A 7,749-nucleotide genomic window follows, 5' to 3' on the forward strand; every position below is an offset into this window, starting at 1 on the left:
TTAGTCACATGACTTTGAGAAACATTTACTAAAATTCTGAAGAACAGATATAAATAAACACGATTTTTAGGAAAATATGCATAAGTGAAAGAGGGTTTATCGAATTTTATCTATGGCTTTCTGAAATCCAAACCTGTTAAAAGGAATCGTTGATGATTGTCTTATTAAATATAAACTTATTTCTTAACCAAATTAGTTTGCTTTACACTATTAGTGAATGTAATTTTCAGACTTTCTGAAGCATATTTGAAAAGGCTTCAAAACCAATGGGTGATATTTGACTACTCACTTTCAGCTTTGACACAGATCTATAATTACAAAGCAGGTCAGACTGGTTTTAATTAAGGGAGAGTTGATGTTCCCAGCTCATGTAATCCGTGTCTGATTAAGTTGTACGTGAGGGATAGTGAGGGAGTAAGATCCTCACTTGTTATTCGCGCTCAAATTTCTTGTCCTTTTACAAGCCATGACCCTGGAGCAAACGCAGTGGGAGCTTATTAAATGTTTTAAAGCTCCCCGCCTGGCTTCAGACCCACACCAACAGACTCTCCCCAAACAGACTCTCTAAGGGTTTTGTACACATCTTTCAGTCTGGGTTAAGCTGAGCTAAGGTCCAGTTAACCTCTGTGAAGCAGTGTTTGCTTTGCTCTTAATGGCAAGGTAACATTTCTGCCACTCTGACTACAAGGGCAAACCGGGTCTGAAGCTGTATAAGTGAATCTTATCCTCACTCTGAGGGTAAGCTCAGACTTTTTCTATCATATGCACGGAAGGTGTACAGCTACCCAGCAGGGCGCATAGCGTCATAAGGCGTCGATATTTGGTTCAATTTTGGTTGCGATGTCAATGCAAATTCAGCGTCTAATGTCAATGTTAAAATGATGTCCAATACCTCACGTCAGCTGATGCTGATTTTCGTTGTTTTTAGGTTGTGTCAAGTACTGGCGTCAACCTGATTTTCATTTTGTGCGAAATGCAACATCTGTCCGGCGTCATGTCAAACATCGATCCGACGTTACACAGGCGTCCGGTGCCTGGTGGGTAAAGTCTCTAGATCACAGCTACTAACTTTGGAAAGCTCAGGGCCCCTTCAGCCTAAGGGTCATGCATACATTTATAGTAACTTTTTAATTTAAATGCATGGGTAACTATGTGTGATATGCAAAATGACCCAAATCCTGGGATTAGTCATTTTATATCACAGTAAAGAAAAATTTTTGCGTGATTCAACACAATTCAAAAAGTTCAGATCTGTAGTTAGTAAATATATAATTCATTCATATTCATAATAATTAACATTATGATGATGATGATAATAATAATTATACCAAAAACAATAATATTAATTAAAGGATTCATTTTTACCAAGTATGGCCACACTGGATAGCCATGATGCTTATTTATTATCAGATTTATTGTCATCACACATAAAACGGTAGTTTATGAATCTCCGGTATAATAATAATCGAGGCCTGATATCACTTCCTTGATGTTGAGCGAGTCTTGATCTTTGCTTTGCCTTTTGTGTGATTGTTTTGACAAGGCGGCCAAACAAAATCAATAAGGCACATGAGTAAGTGGAGGTGGTGAAGAGTGGAAGTGGAGTGGTCATGCTGTGAAACAGATCAAGTATCAACTGCACATCACCATCTGCCCCTCTGCATCTCAGACATTTGAAAACCCAAAGAAATGCTGCTGGGGATTTTTTTTTCTTCTGCCTGCTGCTATCTGATAATACAAGGCCTGTTTCAGCTCCTCCTCCTCCCGCTGTGCTGCCTACAACTTAGTACACTTTCAGAATGTTTTTCCTTGTCCATTATTTATCCTAGCCCTGATATCGCCTGAGTTTTGCTTCAGATCTTCTTTTTGCCTTTATCCTACAAAACTAAAGCGTCACTCTGCTGCTTTCTTTCTTCGTTTCAGAGGACTCCAAATATTTAGGGTTCAAAACTCCAACTATGTCATCTATATATATATATATATATATATATATATATATATATATACATTCTGTAAAAAAATTCTAAACAATACTTTATTGTATATACTGAATTACTAACCAATTTAAACTACACTAAAAATATACTTTTTATTGAAAAAACTATATTAAAAATACTCAAAATGTTCATCTGATTTGCAATCAAACCTCAAACTTGTATATTTGCAATATAAGTATACACTATATCAAGTCAGACTCTTTTTATTAGAAATCTTGCTTATTATAACTGCAAGAAAATAATTGTACCGCTTCTTCTGATGAAAACAATGTTTAAAGAGCAGCATTCCTGTGACACATCCGTCTTTGTAGCATTATAAAATGCAGTCATTTTGGTCAATTCATTGCAGAATAATAATAGAAAAACAAACATTAAACGTTAAAATATACTGTGGTTCAAGACCCACCAGTGCAAATCTTGGCGTTACGGAGACAACACGTTTTCCTTAAGAGACACCTCCAGGAAATTTGGGTTACCCAAACATAAGTGCGTTCGTGGAATGTGTCAGAGCACAAGCTCTCCCGGTCACTTAGTCTTTATAAAAGAATATCTTATGCAAGACTAATTATACTCATGGAGAAGCCTTGTCCTGCACTGCTCTTCACAGTCAGTAAAGTTGCTGTTGTTTGTTTAGAGTGCACTTGTGCATGAGATGATGTTGATTGTCATAGTCATTACCCCTAGGTTACAGAGACCTTATGTGAACTAGGGTGTCACCAGAATGCCATTCTATGCTTTTGGAAGAAGAGGAGGTGAAGTTGGATTTGCCTCTGATTAAGCACAACACAGTCGCTTTGAGATGGTCTTCAGGGCATAGAAGACTTTGTATATGCCAACATTAATTATTACAGTTTCCATGTCACAGTCATTTTCACCACCACCTTTTGATGCGTGGCTTTCAAGACAAAGTGTTACAGAATTTCAGAATGAAAGTGGCATGACGTGGAATGCAGTCCTGTAGGATAATATTAATAAATACTTTTAAGAGGACTTATTATGAAAATAATTAAAAGGCTAGCTCAGATTGTTAAATAAAGTAATTATTTTCTATCGAGGGTCAAAAAAGCTCTCGGGTTTCAAAAAATCAAAAATGTTTTAATGTGTTCCAAGGATGAACGAAGGTCTTATGGGTTTGGAAGGACTTGAGGTCAGGTATTAATGACAGAAGTTTCATTTATTTTTGGCGAGTGAATCATCCCTTTGTCTGATCTTAATGTAATGTTTTGAACCGTTGATTGAATGTGAATTGAGGTTAAATGAAGAGCAAAATAAACACATTTACATGAAATGCAATGTTGGATTTGATACAACTTGATAGGAAGTAATTAATGAGAGAATTTGAACTTTCTGCTGTGAATTATGCCTTTTATGAATTTAATGTAATGTTTCATTGAATATAATTCATTAAATTGATTCAATAAATAAAAAAACATTACAGTATAAAAAAAAAAAAAAACATTTAGTATCGTTTAAAATATAAGTACTTTTTAAATTCAGTTAAATTCATAATCCAGTACTTTATATGTGTTTTAGTATGTTAGTCAAGACATGCATGTGTACTTTACCTTGAAGGGCAACAAAAAGAATACTAAGGCAATGCTTAAAAATGTACTTTAAAGTGAAAGTTTGAATTATTACAAAGTGCACAAAATAGCAGATGTTAAGAAAACTAATTAAATAATTTGCAAGTGCATTTTTTTTTCAAAATGCGCTTTCAAGATTTTAATGAAGTGTACATTAAATTAAGTGCACTTCTGTTTTAAAGTATGTTCTCTGTGTTTCTGAAATCCACATTATAATAATCTAGAGGGTTAAAGCTGTCTAATGGTTTTTTATTTGGTCAGAGGAACTCATTAAAAGGATCTGAAGGTAATATAAAGATTTTTAATTTTTTTTTGCACTCAAAAGTAAAGACAACCTCAACAGAACACGAGAAGGGTTACTTGCGAACACATCCACCTCTTTAGAGAGTTTGGAGCTGATAAACAAGCTGTTGTCAGTAAACGTGGATAACAGAGCATTATAAACAAGCCAAAGCATGCTTTACGTAAACCTAGTAGTCTGGCAAAAGATAATTCGGGTCGTGGAGCAATGCCACGTTTGTTCAATAATGACAATCCAGTGTGATTGCATCACCAGCATAGTTCAATATGTAATTAATCCCGGGCTATATATTACCTCACCGAATGGAGCTCATGTACTGTGTGAGGACACAGCATAACATAAAAACGACCTCCTCAAACATGGTAGTAGAAGGGTAAAACAAAAGAAAACACATTCAAGGCAATGTTTACAGAAATGTGTGCGGATGGGATAAACAGTATCCTGGCAGTAGATTACAGTGGCATTTCACGGCTAGAACTCAGTCTGCACCCGTTCCCTCCATTTCTGCCCGCGAACACTTTTCCATTTACAAGAAAACATGGTCCGTGATTTGTGTATATGTCAGTGGTAGCAAGTCCAAGAGTTCATGTGCTGCACTGTATGTGGGTTGTGTATTGTATTAAAGAGGCACAGAATCGTAGTATAAACACTGTATATTATGACCAGGAGAAGTTAACTGGATTAATGTATCCTCATTATTAAGTAAAGACAGATTCTTGGCTGTTTTTTTTCGTTCATTTGGGTTTATTTACATGTCACTTGCCAAGGAACCAACGAGCTAATTCATCAATGCCGTTGATGGCGGCAATACAGACTCGTTATGAAAGTATGAACTCTACTGGATTAAGCAAAGCCGGGATGTATGTCTCACAGGAAACACGCGATATTAATCACAGCAAAACCTTAAATATTTACACGCTGTCATTTAAAAGATGTATTATTGCATGTAGCTTCACACACACACTATAATCGCATTTACAGTCCTGTTCCATGTATACATACTATGTACTTACTATAGCAGTTGCAATAACCAAGTAATAACTAGGTACTAACACATGGAGTTGTCTTATACTAGCCAGTACTTTCTTGAGTAAGTATAGTACATGTATTGTAAATAAGTACATGTATTGCAAAATAATGCGTAACCCATATTAATGCTACATTATTTGATAGTTCAGCAGAGTAAATGTAGACATTTATGAGTAAGTAGCCTCTGTATGATATTTAGTGCTGTGTAACTTTGGACACCTGTTTTTAAGATAAAATATAATTAAATAAAACTTGTACATAGCATAATTTAAATGAAAAGGTAAGTGCAGCCCCTTGCTCACAGACATTGGCTCGCCTATAACAAAATTTAATTAGGCTCCATCAGTGATACTTTTGGCTTTTGAATAATTGAATTCCCCATTAGTGCCTCATTTTATAATCATGCTAAAAACTTCCCCGTGGCACCATTAAATGAAAAGAAGAAAGGCAAAATGCTGTATTTAAAAAGTTTTTAAATGCACAAAACTAATATGGTTAGTTTTTCACTTTGTAAAATCATAAAGAGTTTTATTATTCATTATTCAGAGCATTATTCAGGTTTTTATTGAACTATAGTAATATAAAAATATATTTTGTCACAATCAATCTATTTATCTATTTATCTATCTATCTATCTATCTATCTATCTATCTATCTGTCTGTCTGTCTGTCTGTCTGTCTGTCTATCTATCTATCTATCTATCTATCTATCTATCTATCTATACAAAAGGCTTGCTTGATTCTTTAAAGCCCATAAACCAAATGAAAGAGGCAATAAACTTTAGAGTTTGTTTCTCAAGCAAAGTACTCACAGAGTTTTAACCTTTACTACCCCTTGTAAAAATTAGAGCTACTATATTTCCCCCTTATTCTTTACAGCTGGAAATGAATGCTATACTGCTAAATAATAATAATAGCTGACCCATTATTCAAGCTACTGACATTACCTAATATTCTGGTTAAAATGTGATAACATGGCACTCATCCAGCCAGATCTCATGATAATTCAAGTGCATATAACGAATTCATATGATTTTGCTAAATCATACATATTTCATAAGTTGCAATTCGTATGAATTTGTGCAAGTGACCTACACCTTAACTCCTGCTTCCTAAACCCATCACTGGGGTTTGAGACAAATCGTACAAGGTCTTATTAACTAGCACAAAATTGCCAACTCGTAAAATATGTACAAATTGGTTGTGAGACTGTGTTGGACTCCAGTAAAGTATCCAATAAAGTAAAAAATATTGTTTATCATCGCTGAATAAACCTAAACGCATTAGATCAGAGGGTTTAGATCAGAGTCCAACCAGCTCCAACACACTTGTCTGGAGGTTTCAGAGAGTCTGAAGAGCTTGATTAGCTGCATGGTCCAGGTGTGTTTAATTGGGCTTGCAGCTAAACTCTGCAGGACAGTAGCCCTCCAGGAACAGGTTTGGAGACCCCCTGTCATAGAGAATGGTTCATAGAGGCAGTTTCACAGATCATTTAGCCCAGGCCGCTTTGTCTTCCAATGCATAACTTACCTCCTGTTACCAATATTGCTGTGACAAATGGTTAACAATATGTATGTAAACTCTTGGAACACTGGCCCATAGCAACTTGTGATATTACTTAATTCAGACATCAAAAATTTCTTAGTGGTAGAGGCAGAGTAGCTGAGATCAAAGGAGCTCTCGTTAGCCTTAAGATACACCCCGTTGATGGTCTGAGGTCTTTAAACTATTCCAAGTGATCTGTAGTCAATCACGCTGATCATCCACAAACGGGAGAATCTGAAGCCACACGCTCAGCAACCTGTCCGGATTGTGGTCGCCTCAGCAACTGTAGCCGAGGAGCTGAGTGAAAGTGGCCTGCAGGATGTCTCCTCAGGATAACATCATAACATCAAAGGTTTTATACGCCAATCGTTGCCTCAGTGTCATTAAACACGAGTTAACTGTTGGAAAGAAACTGCATAACTTTGTAATACAGACAGATAAATGCAAATCTAAAAAAATGTTAAATTGTTACTCTAAACATTAATTTCTTTATTGATATAGGACACAAACATACTTTTTGAAGAAAAGAGGGGATATAATAAAACTTTAAACTTTCTTCGGTGCACTTAAGTGGATTTTATTCAAGTCAAAAATGCTATTTAGCATCACTGAATAAATCTACACCAACAAAATAAATTTAGGTTGCAAAAAAAAATGTCCTGGATGCATGCATTTAGAGCTTTTGACAGACAACATTTATATTCCATATTTAAGATCAGGGCTTTTGTTGATCTTGGGTGTCTTTAGACTATTTTTTTCTTTCTTTATTTTTAGAACAAGGTAAATCTATATAGATACATGCTGCAAATGCAACGTAAGAAATCATGTGGCAAAGTCGCTACATATGGTGGTGCAAACGTTATGTTTTGGAAGGTTTGCTTTTCTTAAGCCTCAGGTCTGGGCCTTCCAAGTATCATGGAGTTGAATCATGAATTCTTACATTGTACCACTTGAGGAGAAATGTAAGATAGTGCAGCCAGAAAGCTGGAAGCTAGAATTATAAGTAGATCCTTCCAAAAACACAATTACTCAAAACACTGGAAGGACACTATGAGGCAGGCTAACTAACATTTAGAAGAAAATGGATACAGAATAATTTCTACAATAGAACGAACCAAAAGCTGAGATGTATGCATGGATTGATTCCATTGACTGATTGATTTTTGCATTGTTTTTAGATAATTTTATTAGTTATATATAAATTATTATAATTAAATCCATCTAGCCACATTATCCTTATATTTTAAAGCTGACGTTTGTAAATCTTAAAAAAATTAAGATTTAAGTGTTGCTT

This window comes from Puntigrus tetrazona, chromosome 8, assembly GCF_018831695.1.
Source record: "Puntigrus tetrazona isolate hp1 chromosome 8, ASM1883169v1, whole genome shotgun sequence".
Classification (NCBI taxonomy): domain Eukaryota; kingdom Metazoa; phylum Chordata; class Actinopteri; order Cypriniformes; family Cyprinidae; genus Puntigrus; species Puntigrus tetrazona.